This window comes from Mercenaria mercenaria, chromosome 1, assembly GCF_021730395.1.
Source record: "Mercenaria mercenaria strain notata chromosome 1, MADL_Memer_1, whole genome shotgun sequence".
In the NCBI taxonomy this organism is placed as follows: domain Eukaryota; kingdom Metazoa; phylum Mollusca; class Bivalvia; order Venerida; family Veneridae; genus Mercenaria; species Mercenaria mercenaria.
In genome coordinates this window covers 37,843,364-37,858,551 of record NC_069361.1, presented here as the reverse complement: position 1 = coordinate 37,858,551, position 15,188 = coordinate 37,843,364, and the positions used below count along the sequence as shown (strand labels likewise).

Genomic DNA, 15,188 nt, shown 5'->3' with positions numbered 1-15,188 from the left:
AAATTCGAGCATTCAACCAATACACCACGGGACCTAATGACTTTTAAATATAAAAATTGATAAGTAAGGCAGTTTACCTCCGGTACCCCGTTACACTCTTTTCAATTTTGAATAAACAACTACTCACGCGTTTCCATACAGTAGCTAAGTTTTAAACCTTCTTAAACAATACAGCAACAATTCTTTGATATCTTAGATATTTCTTTTCTTTTGTTGCCGTACTATCTGGAGGTCCGAAATACGTTATAAATTCAAAGTGATATAAGCATTATTTATAAGTCTCTGAAAAAAAAAATGTTACAGTAAAATTATATATGAATTTTTCACTAGCTATAATATTTCTACTTTTGGACATAGCTTCAGAATAGCTTCATAGCTAACATATTTTTACTGGCCATTCGCGAGAGATTTCATGAATACCGGATTTCCATTCTAGTTTATTCCTTGCTTGTAATATGTTGATATTATTATATTTCCAAACAAAGACGCGGTGTATTACCAACTTACGCTCCACAGGATGGGGTTGCGATTGTGAACATGTGCTTAACCCCCATTCCGCCCGTGGTTGTTGCTGTAAATTCATTTATTCATTATTTAAACCACTTTCAGTTAAATTTGACAATTTTGCGATCGAATTTAAATTTGAGTCTTTGTGCGAATTCCTGCGTAACGTGCAATTATCCTACTCATCCAATTAGGTCAAATTAGGGCACCTGTCGATTGATTCAGAAGCTGAGTATGTCGATTGGCAGATCGCGGGAAAATTCAATCACGTGACTGATTACACTGATTCGATTGGCTAGCTATGTCAACATTGTAATGATGCATTGGCAAAATGGCTGGAGGAGAGAAACTGTGTATGTGATATATTGTTAATTTCATTCAATATACAGCATGTTTGGATTATAGTCACACCGTATTATAATGGAATGAAGTTATTTAGGTATGCAGAAAGTGGTTGTTACTCACGTGTAATCTGTATATACGAAAGCAGAAGTTAAAGCAACAGGCACATTCTTGATGCTAGTGCTGGTATTGTGTGGGATAATAAATAAAACCTTTTTGGGTAACAGAGTAATGGAATCGGATTAATTCGGTGCGATTTCCTTAGTGTATTGCAACAGAGCTTGTTGCTGTGGGATTATTTCTTGTTTATATGTAGATAATCACAGATTTTTATAAACTTACATCGGTAATAATGCATTAAGCAGTGTCTTATACAGGGCTAGATCTAGATGGTGCACATTTGACATGTATCCCCCTTTATAATCGGTGAGAACAGATTTTTGATTGCCTAAATTGGATGGTACAAATGGAAAAGAGATTAATAACAATAAAAGCTGTGTAATTGTGTCATTTTTAGCTCATCTGATTTTTTGAAAAAAAATGATGAGTTATTGTCATCACTTGAGCGGTTGTCGGCGTCGGCGTCGGTGTCGGCGTCGGCGTCGGCGTCTGCGTCGGCGTTGCCTGGTTAAGTTTTATGTTTAGGTCAGCTTTTCTCCTAAACTATCAAAGCTATTGCTTTGAAACTTGGAATACTTGTTCACCATCATAAGCTGACCCTGTATAGCAAGAAACATAACTCCATCTTGATTTTTGCAAGATTTATGGCCCCTTTTGTACTTAGAAAATATCAGATTTCTTGGTTAAGTTTTATGTTTAGGTCAACTTTTCTCCTAAACTATCAAAGCTATTACTTTGAAACTTGGAATACTTGTTCACCATCATAAGCAGACCCTGTACATCAAGAAACATAACTCCATCTTGCTTTTTGCAAGAATTATTGCCCCTTTTGGACTTAGAAAATCAGTTTTCTTGGTTAAGTTTTATGTTTAGGTCAGCTTTTCTCCTAAACTATCAAAGCTATTGCTTTAAAACTTGCAACACTTGTTCACCATCATAAGTTGACCCTGTACAGCAAGAAACATAACTCCATCCTGCTTTTTGCAAGATTTATGGCCCCTTTTGGACTTAGAAAATATCAGATTTCTTGGTTAAGTTTTATGTTTAGGTCAACTTTTTCTCTTAAACCATCAAAGCTATTGCTTTGAAACTTGCAACACTTGTTCACCATCATAAGCTGATCCTGTACAACAAGCAACATAACTCCATCCTGCTTTTTGCAATAATTATTGCCCCTTTTGGACTTAGAAAATCATTTTCTTGGTTGAGTATTATGTTTAAGTCAACTTTCTTCATAAACTATCAAAGCTATTGCTTTTAAACTTGCAACAGTTTTTCACCATCATAAGTGGACACTGAACATCAAGAAACATAACTCTATCCTGCTTTTTGCAAGAATGATGCCCCTTTTTAGACTTAGAAAATCATGGGTAGGACAATATTTCTATTACACAAAAAAAAAATCAGATGAGCGTCAGCACCCGCAAGGCGGTGCTCTTGTTTTAATTTTAAATTTACAAACTTTCAGCTGGAACAACTGATACGGGGACTGGAAACAGGCATTTATCTTATCTTATGCTGTCGTCCAGTCGAAGCGTATGCCATAGGTTATTCTGCTATTACTCAAACACTTACGCCTTACAGTTTAACTCGTCCTTTCAGTGAAAATCTGGGAAAGCATTTGTTGAATTTTTTGTTGAAATCAAAAGTTCAGCCATGAAATTATTGCCTGCATCTGTTCTTAAATGGAAAATATCTACATTAATGTTACTTTTCGCCCTGCGAAAATGGCTAAATCTAGACTTGTCTTACCCACAGAGAAAGATGTCGTTTTTACATGATATTTGCCTTGTTGATTCAGAGTATTTAGAACAAAAAAATTAGGACATATTTTAATAAAAATAGCAAGTCAAAACTGTAAACTGTTTCCTGAAAATAATTGTTTATGATATTGCTCTGTTCTTCACCATTTAAATGCATGTTAAACCTAGATGATTTTCTGCAGTTTTATCTAAAAGTTCGGAATACTAAATGTAACTTCGTTGTCGGCCTTTTTAAAAAAAATATTGTTATTTTAATTTGAATACATTGTATTTTTCACACATCAGTTTTAAGATTAAATTTATTAAACTAATTTTTGGAGTTTAAACAACAATTTCGTTTGAAACATTCCCTACGTTCAAGAAGAATGTTTGTTTCTGTATGTAGAAATCTGATATTATCAACAGTAATTATAATTGTGGCTCTACAAGATTAAGAAAAGTGTCAGCTTTCTGTTATTTTCCATTTTTTTATTCAAATCCAACAAAAATCGGCCCTTTGATAAAGGTTTGAAGTTACGTGGTAAAATATTTCTTCAGGGAAGTGAGCTCGAGTTAAATCACCACATGCAGTCGCATGCTGTTTTTGCTTCAGAATCCCTTTAGATCAATCTCTGATCATCCAATTATCGCCACTTAACATGTGACTGGTAAACCCTTTGAACAATAAGTGTTATAGCTCCATGATTAACATGAGGTAATATGCTAATTACACGCTAATCGATAGTGGCGAAAACAAAATATCGATCGCTAACGACTAGTCGATATTTACAGGTATGGACGACTGCATAATACAGATAAATGTATTGATTTATAAAGAGTTTCTGCTCCCCGTATTAGACCTTCCTGCTTTCAGGCAGATTTATACCAATTCAGTATCACATGAGATTATATCATTTATTTGCCAAAATTTCCAGGAAGGGGGATGCCACTGAGCCCCTATTAAACCTTTAAGGTACAGGGGGAAATTAGCATGCTACTAATCCCCAATGATAACAAGATTCCCACCGAAATGCGAGGAAGATTCCATTTCATGATAACCGATAAAATACCAATCCATAATGCTTACACATTACCTTCTAAATAATTATTAGTATTTCTTTCATCTTAAATCGACAGTTATTACATGGAAACATAGCTCAGTCTGGTAAACCGCAGATAACAATTGAATATTATATGCAAAACATTTTGTGGGTTCAAATCTTCGTGAGGGTCTTTTTTTCTCATTTTTTGTCTTTTTGTGTATTTTTTCTTCTTTTCGTTTTCATTTTTATTCCTGTATGTTTGTTTCTTTCTTAGGTGGTTCGTATTTGCATGTATGCCTTTATATAAAACAGCAGTATGTTTATTAATTATTTGCATGGCTTAAATGCATGCATTTAGTCAATATCATCTTTCATATATTGGTAAACTTTTCTGATCTACCATATCGGCTAAAGATACTTCTCTGTTGTGTTGTCACATAGTTCATGAAGGAATCTAAATGTTTATGAGAAAAAAATTAATGTTGATGCTGAGTTTCGAACCCACACGACAAAATATCTGTTTAACACGGACTGTATGCTTTACCACTGAGCTAATTTCCAATTGGTATAAAACCTGGAAGTATTTAGATTGTAACATGTTAGAAAAATGTTGAATTCCCTATGTTCCATTTTAATCTATTTATAGTCATGTTTGTAAATATCAAGTTATGGTTGGGGCATAGTAGTGGTCAGGGCTGAATTTTTCTACATACGTAAGGTACAGTGTGTTCAAAGATGAGAACATACGCAATGTACCTGGCCAACCAGTCAAAATCTTTAGAATATATGATTGACCATGCATTAATACAATGTAAGCCATATAACAGTATTATCACGTATGTACATAGTGTAACTTTAAAGCTACTATGTGTGCAGTCATGATACGACTAATCAAGGAAAAAACATGTATGTCTTTACGTAAAGACCCCATTCAGGATCTCTTTGACACATGTTCCATGTACTGAAAGAACATACATAGTGCTATGGAATAACTTTTACTGGAATTGCCCTTTTGCTACAGTTGAAATACACTTTCGGAGTCTGTTAAGAGGATTACTCTGAAGATATTAAAAATTGAAACAACTTTCTTTGAACTTTCAGTTTAACATAATGTCCATGCTGTACTTGTCACAAGCTCATTATAGTAGCCTAATGCAAAGAACATATATAACCGTATGTACATTTTTGTGAACACAGTAGAAGCTTGCAAAGAAATTGTTATTGTAACATTAGCAGCTTTATGAGACATAAATTTGACTTTAACCCTTAGCCTGCTGCAGGCGAATTTAACAGCCTTTGCAAACAGCTTGGAACCAGATCAGACGCCGATTAAATCGGCGTCTGATCAGGTTCCAAGCTGTTTGCTACTCTGACAATATTTCTTCCAATTTTGGAGCAAATTGAATGAACTTAACAATTTTAGCAGACGACATTTCCAGCAGACGACAATTTACCTAGCATGCTAAAGGTTAAATGATCAGAATTTTCGGTCGGACTTTCTGCTGTCAAGGACCCTCATTTAACTTTTCCTGCCAGGGAATATACATTTTTTCAACCTACTTTGTTTAAAATTCCCCAAGAAATATTACAAATAAAGCTTTTGTTAAATTTTTGTTTTTGGTTCTGAAAACTGCTGTCTATAAGGACATTATAAGATAAAATACATTACATAATAAAAAATATTTTTATCAGTGAACAGGTTTTTTTTTTTTGGAGGGCCCTAGTCCCATTCATCCAAAGCAAAAGTAAGGCCCTGCCACTTAGATGTTTTAACTAGATGTCGACCAGTTCATAAGACTTACTGAGCAAAAAATCACATGAAAATAAATGTCTATTTTTAAAAATCACTGGACACTAGACAGGTTTGATTTCTAGGGCAGGCACCCAACTGTCTGCAAATAATCAAGAATTTATTAAAATATGTATGCTATAATCTAGACATTGCATTCAAATTATTTTAGCCTATTTAGGTATCATTGTGTGAATTAATGCACTGGAAGTCGCAGGCTCCCATGCAGTCTGCGTGAATCGCCAAATGATTTGTTGATCAAAGATACATCTACATAAATGGACTAAAATAATTCGAAAGCAATGTCATACTCATATATACCAGTATTTTATTTCCGACTACTAGTGGGCAATGGGGAGACTTATTGTATAAACAGAAGTGTTTTTGATGAAGAGCCTGGTTGTTTTAATTTAAATGAATTTCAGTACTATATCTGTTTATTACTGTTTCGAGTGCTTTGGAGTTGTGAACTTGTGAATAACAAGTATCAGTGAACCCTATTTGCATATTGATAGATCGTACAAAAGGAGCAGTAAACAAGCTTTAATCTCTTACAAGTTTGTTTGAGTTTTAGCAATAAAATTTCTTTTTGATGAAGATTATTTGTTTCACTGGGAATTGATTTGGCTGTTCAAGGCTGATTTCTGTTTCAGCTTGTAGGAAAGCTGTTGAAATCATTGATTTATTGTAGGCATCGCTAGACATTCTTTTGTACAGTTTGGAATAAATGATTAATTTTATTAATCATTTTTGTTATTCGAGTGTTATACGTACAGATTTGTTTTCTGCATACCAAGTTTTATTCAGATTGGTTTTCTGCCTACTAAAACTAATGCTGCATTATAAATACTGCACACTTGGGAGTTGGTGTGGCGAAGACGTCATATCGTTGTAGAGAACAGTTGTTTTTACAAGTAAAAAAACCATTGAACTTAGTTCCATGGCAAACTCGTAGGTGGAGTGGTACAGAGTTTGAGCTCAATCCTGACTCCTAGCGGTTGCGGGTTCAAGTTTCAAGAATAGAATTTGACTCTGGTCTTCACAATCCAGTTATAGGCTCAAGTACCCAGGTTTGGCATCTGGGAAGAAGTCATCTAGAGTGAGTCTACGAAGGATATAAAATACATGTTAAACACTTACCCTGCTAAAGTTCTTTAATGAACTTGTCCATCTTGCAGTTTGGATAGTACCATTAACTCTTAAAAGGGGTGCTTACAAAAAGTTACTGATTGAATGGCGAACAGTGCAGATCGTGATCAGACTGCACAAAATGTGCAGGCTGATCATGATCTACACTGGTAGCAAAGGCAGAAACAGTCGTGTCCAGCATGAAAAGGGTTAAACAAATACTATTGAAATCCTTCTATAGCTAGCAAGAAAAGAGATTAATCCATGAACCTAAATAACAGCAGTTTTCGGGTCACACATTAAACCGGAATCCACCTAAAAACCGGAATACACCGGAATACACTTTGAATAACCGGAATACACCTGTATTTTTTAATTTAAAGGTATTTTTGAAGTGTTTTTGATATAATTCAATCATATTTATCATAAATAATTAACATACGAAAGGAAAATAAAATACGTTCACGCAAAATGATTTTATACGAGATTGAAATTTGGCGACCGCGCCGGAAATTTCCATAACCGAAATACACCCGTATTTTATTAATAAATGGTATTTTGTAGTGTTTTTTTTTTTCAGGAATCATTCGTGTTTAATATAAATAATAAGTTTACAAAAGGAAAATAAAATACTTAACACAAAACGATTTATACGAGATGGAAATTCGGCGACCGCGCCGGAAATTTCCATAACCGTAATACACCCGTATTTTATTAATAAATGGTACTTTGTAGTGTTTTTTTTTCAGGAATCATTCGTGTTTAATATAAATAATAAGTTTACAAAAGGAAAATAAAATACTTAACACATAACGATTTATACGAGATTGAAATTTGGCGACCGCTCGGGAAATTACCATAACCGAAATACACCCGTATTTCTTCAACAAATCGTCACCTCAGCGCAAGAAGTAGATAACTGCATTGACTTAAAGAAGGACTTATTCACTTTTTGCGCTAAGGTGACGAAATGGTATTTTTGAAGTGGTTTATGACTGAATTCAAACATATTTATCATAAATAATTAATTTTCGAAAGGATATTAAAATACTTTTGCGCATTACGTCTTGTAAAAATCGGCGGCGGCACTGAAAATTTGCGCATTCGTGAATGAATTTCCATGTCCTAAAATTCTGTAATATACACCCGTATTTCTTTAATCAATCGTATTTTTAGGGTTTATGACAGAATTAAATCATATCTAAAATGAATAATTAATTTTCAAAAGCAAATTAAAACGCAAAAAACGTTTTTATACGGGGTTGAAAATTTGTTGAGCGCACGGGAAATTTGCGCACTCTTGGATGAACCACAATCGCCATAATTTTGTTAGCTTTCAACTTAGGTAGGTAAATTTCAAGTTTCAATTTTTTAGTTCAAATTATTTCAAAATATCTTTTTATGCTAATATGATATTCCGTTATGACATATTTCAGGTAACAGAGGAATTATTTTACCGACATGAATGAAGAAATAATGATACTTATATGAATTCTGAGTTGTTAAAATCATCGTTTTTTGTCTCTCTCTTTCAGACCACTCTTTATTTACTGAACTTTAATAATAACCAATATAAAATATACTTTTAAATCATTGCTTATCATTCTGTTAAAAGTACCTTATAATTGTTAATAACGAACAGGCATGTTATTCGAGTGTCACCTGTCAATCATCAAGTTGAGCATGTTGAGTGGACACTGATTACTATAGTATCAAACAAAATATTTAAAGAAAGTTAAAGATGTTTTTACGGCTTTTCGTTGTCAAAATAATCTGCCGTCGAGTAAATATGCTTCATTCAATAATATGATATATTAACCATAGACAAAAATATTTGGTGACAGTTACGTTACACGCCTGGAAAATCATACCAAGGGCAATATGCATTAATATATAAATGTGCCTTCTATGGTGTATCTGGAATGTCAAAAGTCGTAAAAAAATTAGGCCAATGTATGATTAAATCTACAATTCATCGCTGTTTTAGTAAAACATTGAATTAGTGTTGATACGTTTAAGTACATATGTATATGGCTATATAAGCTTTTCGTGTGCAAAAAATAAAAATTATACTGAATGTACTTGTTTTTCTTCAATTTTTCAATTTGCAATATCAACAATTAAATGAAATTAAATAAAAGCTTATCATATTTAACTGCACTTCCCTCGTTAGACATTATTTGTCACATGTCACTTGTGTGTGCTTTCAATTGATTTTTCAAAATATATTTTCTTCTTACACAATCAGATTAATTCTGAGGAAATAATTCAATTAGTTCCAATAATAAACATATGTCCGGTCCTTTCCGATCAGCCGATTCAGCGCGGTTTATGCGCTGACATGTGTTTTGTGTATAATTCTTTTAAATATCGAATATTGATATTGTTTTCTCAATTTATTTTCTTTTTTATTTGTTATACGAAATCTGAAGAAATAATTAAATAATTTCCAATAATAAACACGTGACATGCCCCTTCCGATCATGTTATGCCCTTTCCTATCAGCGCGGTTTATGCCACTCGTATTTTGTCTATAATTCATTTTAAAATCGAAAATTGCTATTTTATAATTCCTAATTTATTTTCTCTTTTATTTGTTAAATGAAATATGAAGAAACAATTAATAATTTCAAATAATAAACATATGACAAGCCCTTTCCGATCATGTTAAGCCCTTTCCGATCAGCGCGGTTATGTCATGACCCGTATTTTGTCTATAATTCATTTATAAATTGAATATCGATATTTTTTATCATAAATTATTTTCTTTTTTTCATTTTTTAAATGAAATGTGACGAAACTATTAAATAATTTCCAATAATCAACATTCCGGTATCTAGTCATAGCGACGTAAGCGTGCAACATTTCCGTAAGCTCGCCGAATTTCAATCTCGTATAAAATCGTTTTGCGTTAAAGTATTTCATTTTCCTTTTGTAAACTAATTATTTTATATTATACTCGAATGTTTTCTGCAATAGCCCCTACAAAAATACCATTTATTATTGAATACGGGTGTATTTCGGTTATGGAAATTTCCGGCGCGGACGCCGAACTTCAATCTCGTATAAAATTATTTTGCGTGAACGTATTTTTTTTTCCTTTCGTATGTTAATTATTTATGATAAATATGATTGAATTATATCAAAAACACTTCAGAAATACCTTTAAATTAAAAAATACTGGTGTATTCCGGTTATGCAAAGTGTATTCCGGTGTATTCCGGTTTTTAGGTGGATTCCGGTTTAATGTGTGACCGCAGTTTTCTATCAAAGTTAAATAGAAATTAAGTTAAACAAATGCATTTGATGATTACTTTATTTTTTTAATGAAAGACCTCAGTAGCCAGATTGACTGTCTATAAAGAAACATTGTTTATCTTTTCAGGCTGTTTTGTTTTGATTAAAACATTTTCATTTACTGGTTCTAGTGTAGGTGTTTTGCACTAAAAATGATGTTTAAAAAATGCACATTTTATCAGGAAGTACTATTCTAATCATTGTAGTATTTGGCATAGACATCCAACTCAGGTATAAATGAAATATTTAATGAAACCCAAATAAAAATTTCTGTAATTTAATGAGGATTAACATACTGATACTTGAGATAAGAAAGTATTGAGTAAAAAATGTATAGAGCTATACTTGCTTCAGTTGTATGCTTTCATTTTGTACCTTCTTAGGAAATAAGTACTTACATAAAGGTCAGTTTTGTATTAATCTTACAGGATAGATCATTTTATACCTCTCTTAATCCTATCTTCATATCTGATGAAGAAAAGTATTTACAACAAAGATAGCAAGTACTGCCCTGTATAATGTACTGAAGGAACTTTTACTAAAATCCACCAGACTGGTTGTTAATTTTAACAATGCAAAACGTACATGTTCTTGTAGTCCAGTGGTGGCCTGCAGAAGTTACACTTGAAACTCGATATCTCAAACTTGCTTGTTTGCTTGTTTTAAAATTCTGGCTATCTTGAAGACATTTTCAAGTCCAGTCACCCCCCCCCCCCCCCCCCCCCCCCCCGCAAACATGTGCACAAAATATCAAATGTCAAATTACGGTTATCTCGAAATAAAACCCTACATCCCTTGAAATTCGAGACACTGAGTTTCAACTGTATTTGCAATGTATTGCACAGTATTATGGTGCTTTAAAATGTAACCGCACATTAGAGTGGTAAAATTTTAATATAAGTATTAGTTCATTATAAAATTTTACCAATACAATTATTAATTCCTCAGTGGTCCCCCCCATGGCTCACTGTGAATTTGATCCTTAGGTACATGTATGCATACATGTTTTTTTGAGAGAAGTCATTCTTAGTTGATAAATATTTATCATTGGGCCCTTGAAGATCAGGGAAATATTTTAAGGTGTTTTAAGCTTTCAAAGACAGTTTTCCATTCAGTCATTGAAAAGTAAGGCCCAAAGAAGAGTTTACCTCAATTTTCTGCTGTCAGAAAATGGAGGCATCTTGTGAGTCAGAGATATTTCTGCCACAGTAGTTTGTTACTATTGTGTATTGGATTGTAATCATATCCAATCAAGAACAAATATGCCAGACAATGCTATATTATTATCTTGCTTAATGGATAACTGTGTCTCGGGAATTTATTGACTCTGTTACTGCCATACTGATTTAGCTCTGTGCTCAATATTCTGATTGCAGAATCATAAACATAAAAGTAGACGTTTATGAGGATCTGGGTTTATGAGGATCTGGTGTAAGGTTATGACGTATTAATCTTTTAATAGTTCCTAATATATCCATACTTTTATTATAGTGGCCAATTTCTGCTTAATAATTATTGTCTAGTCATTAAGAGTTTAAGGGGCCTGTGCCTGTTACTTGAGGAGTGGGGGACAGTAGCTTGGTATTTGGGCAAGTGGGATGTAGTGTCGTCATAACAACAGCAGCATAACCGTTGTTATAACAACTTTACATCCCACTTGCCCAAATACCAAGCAACTTCACCCCCCCCCCCCCCAAGTAACAGGGACAAGCCACAGTTCTCATCCAGATGCCTGTGTATAAGCTGACAGCCCCAAAATATCAAAATTTATTGAGCATGGACATCTATATGCTTTATGATGAAAGCAAATTCATAAAGATTTATTATAAACTAACTACTTTCATTGTAGGAGGGAACAGGATGTGAAAGTATTTTGAATGAAAATATATTTAGTTGTACAATGTATTATTTGCAGTATAAATGTTGACTGAATAAACTCCCACTGAAATGCATTGATATCCAGTTAATGTAAAAATCATGGGGTAAAAGATTTTTGAATACCCTATGAAGTTTTAGAATAAGCCAATACCCAGTACCAATACCACTTTCACTCTGAAAGCTTATTTGATGCTCTAGTCATATTTACGAGGGTTCAACGCAATAAGGGCGTATCTACATATAATAATCATATGTAGATATGCCCTTATTGCACTGAACCCTCGATTAATGGAATAAGAAATTTTCTGAGGGGAAGGGGCCTGTAAATGGCCTAGCTCTGCTATAGAAAGAAAAGAAACATTCCAAGTTGTTGTGCTAGAACAGGGCAACACAACAACTTTGACATATAAGATGTTGTGTTGGTGCCGTGCTATGTCTTCACCCCTACATTACAACAGGTGGTCAGATTTTTAAAAAAATCGCAGGGCAGGCATTTTCGTATATGTCAACTAAAAACTCAACAAAAAATCTGTTGAGCTTGTGTGAAATCAAGTCAAGTTGTCTTGCTTGTTGTGTCTATTCCAGCGAACATGATAACTCAGCATGGCAGACAGCAGCTACCATACTTTTATGAGTACCTGTTGTAATTAATGTGCTATCATTAAAGCTTACATTGCAGATTATTTTATTAATATGGCCATAATTCAAGTTGTGTATTGCTTAGAGAATGCTTTAAAACACAAGTCACCTTTTCTGAAACAACATTCTGGATATCTTGTTTATGAAAGATATATCAAATCTCTGTATATTTTCTTAAGGGTTTAACTGCCAAGGATTAATTGGAGATAGAGGAATTGTTTGCAAATACACATTAGCGGAAATGTTTACTTAACCAAAGATCCACCCTCTGTGTAAAATATACTTCAGTTGGTTTTTTCCCCATTATTAGTACATCAATTTCATTTATTTATATATTTAGGCCATGGAAAAAAAGGTTCTGAAGCTACAGTGGTTTTATATTTGTTTAGGTAATCAGGGCTTTCTTGGAATTTTCTAGAATTTTTTCTCCTGGATATGTTCATTCTGGGATACAAATTCAAATGGGATTTTGTGAAATATAATATGTCTAAATGATTAACAAATCATTGTCTAGTATGGTTTACAATAAAACATAATGACATATAAATGTATGTTTAAAATATCCTTTTTAAAATTGAGAAATTATATTAAAAGGGAGAAATTTCTGATATTCGTATATTTTAACGATGGTGATTTTGAATGTGAAAAATATCCAGGTTTCAAACCTTATGCATGGTAAAGTTGATTACGAGTATTTACAAGAATTTTCCTTAATATGTGTGTCATGTGGTGTTTAAAATGATAATATATTTTAGACATTCGTTGATCTTGATAAGGAAAATACTTGCAATGGTGCAGCACCTTCTTTTCCCATTTTCATGTTGTTAGTATGAGGGATCCTACCAGCATGCTAACAGGTTACTATTTCACTGGTTCAGATTGTTGAGTTTTTAATCACTTGCTCTTCACTGCTATGGGTTCGGAACCTCATTAGGTGTAGAATTCTTTCATGTGATGTAGCCATCAGGCCCGCTTGCAGAAATTAAATGGTTTTGCCAAGATGCCCTCCCATGTTTTTAAACAGTGCCTGGAGACGCACTTTGTGTTTTCCTCAGATCAGCCATCAAAAGCAGGAAAAGTCGTCATACAACCTAAATTGTGTCTGTGACTCGAAACCCAACAAAACATAAAAAACAAACGAGATTCCTCACATAAAATCTTGATTTATTATCTTTTGAACAGAGTTTTCTGAAAATTATTACCAAGCAATAAAAATGTAGCATTTTCTCAAAAATCCTCATAAAGTGAAATCTTCATTTTTTCCACATAATGAATAATTTACAGTAAAAAAAAAAACAAGTAGCAGTTTTGGAGGGGTTGATGAACAGACTTTTCATGCTAGGACTTATTGAAAAAAGTGTTGTAATTCATTTAACTTTTGACAATGAATTACCGACTGAGCTACCTGGCCACCTACTCACCTTCTCCCCATTTTTAGCTCACCTGTCACATAGTGACAAGGTGAGCTTTTGTGATCACCCTTCGTCCGCCGTCCGTCCGTGCATCCGTCCGTGCGTCAACAATTTCTTGTGTGCACGATAGTGGTTTCATTTATGATTTTATTTTAACCAAACTTGCACACAACTTGTATCACCATAAGATTTCGGTTCCTTTCTTGAAGTGGCCAGATCCCGTTATGGGTTACAGAGTTATGGCCCCTGAAAGGGCCAGAATTAGCTATTTTGACCTTGTCTGCACAATAGCAGCTTCATTTATGATTTGAATTTAATCAAACTTGCACAAAACTTGAGTCACCATAAGATCTTGGTTCATTTCTTGAACCGGCCAGAGTTATGGCCCCTGAAAAGGCCAAAATAAGCTATTTTGACTTTGTCTGCACAATAACAGCTTTATTTATGATTTGATTTTAACCAGACTTGCACACAACTTGTATCACCACAAGATCTTGGTTCCTTTGTTGAACTGGCCAGATTCCATCATGGGTTCCAGAGTTATGGCCCCTAAAAGGTCCAAAATTGGGCTTTTGCAGCCATATAGAGACTTCATTTATGGTTTGATTTGATACAAACGTCCAAAATATCTTCAACAACAATAAATCTTGGATTGCATGACAAATCTGTCAGATGCAATCGTAGGTTCCAGAGTTATTTTTATCAAAATGGATTTATATCAGTAAGTACTTATAGGACTTATTTGAAATTTCATTATTGTCATTAGTTGGACTGAGACAATCAGGGTAGATAACTATGGACTGATTTTATGTCAGATTACCTCCCTTTATTTCAAATTAAAATGGGTATATCTCTGTAACTAATGAAGATACTAATCTGAAATTTCATCTATGTCAACAGATGGACTTGGACAATCAGTGAAGATACATATTGACTGAATTGATGACAAATTACCTCCCTTTATTTTTTATCTAAATGAATACACCTTAGCAGCTTTTAATGAGACTGGTTTGAAACGTTATTTATGTCTTCCATGGTAAGAAATAGTCATATTAGGTAACTCTTGATTGAACATTTACCAATATGAATACTTTACTAATATATTGTTGTGTAGGCTTGTACTCTGTATCTTCGACATGCATATACCAATGCATGATTACCTCCCCTGATTTTAATAAAAATGGATTTATCTCAGTAAATATTTATAGAACTTGTTTGAAATTTCATTATTGTCTTTAGTTGGAGTGAGGCAATCAGGGTAGATAGCTATGGACTGATTTTATGTCAAATTACC

The 15,188-nt window shown here is 33.6% G+C and overlaps 1 protein-coding gene across 4 annotated transcripts in view; it reads left to right on the top strand.

Annotated features, from left to right (window-relative positions):
* The first annotated feature begins 823 nt into the window (after positions 1–823).
* Positions 824–15,188, top strand: part of LOC123523369 (1-phosphatidylinositol 4,5-bisphosphate phosphodiesterase beta-4-like) — a 227,829-nt gene continuing 213,464 nt past the window's right edge. For 2 of the 4 annotated variants that reach the window (XM_053544720.1, XM_053544716.1), the window contains exon 1: positions 901–943. The gene's annotated coding sequence lies outside the window, so the exon portion shown is untranslated. Of the gene's footprint in view, positions 944–15,188 lie in introns of all 4 variants that reach the window. The other 2 variants (XM_053544704.1, XM_053544711.1) reach the window with 2 other exon arrangements.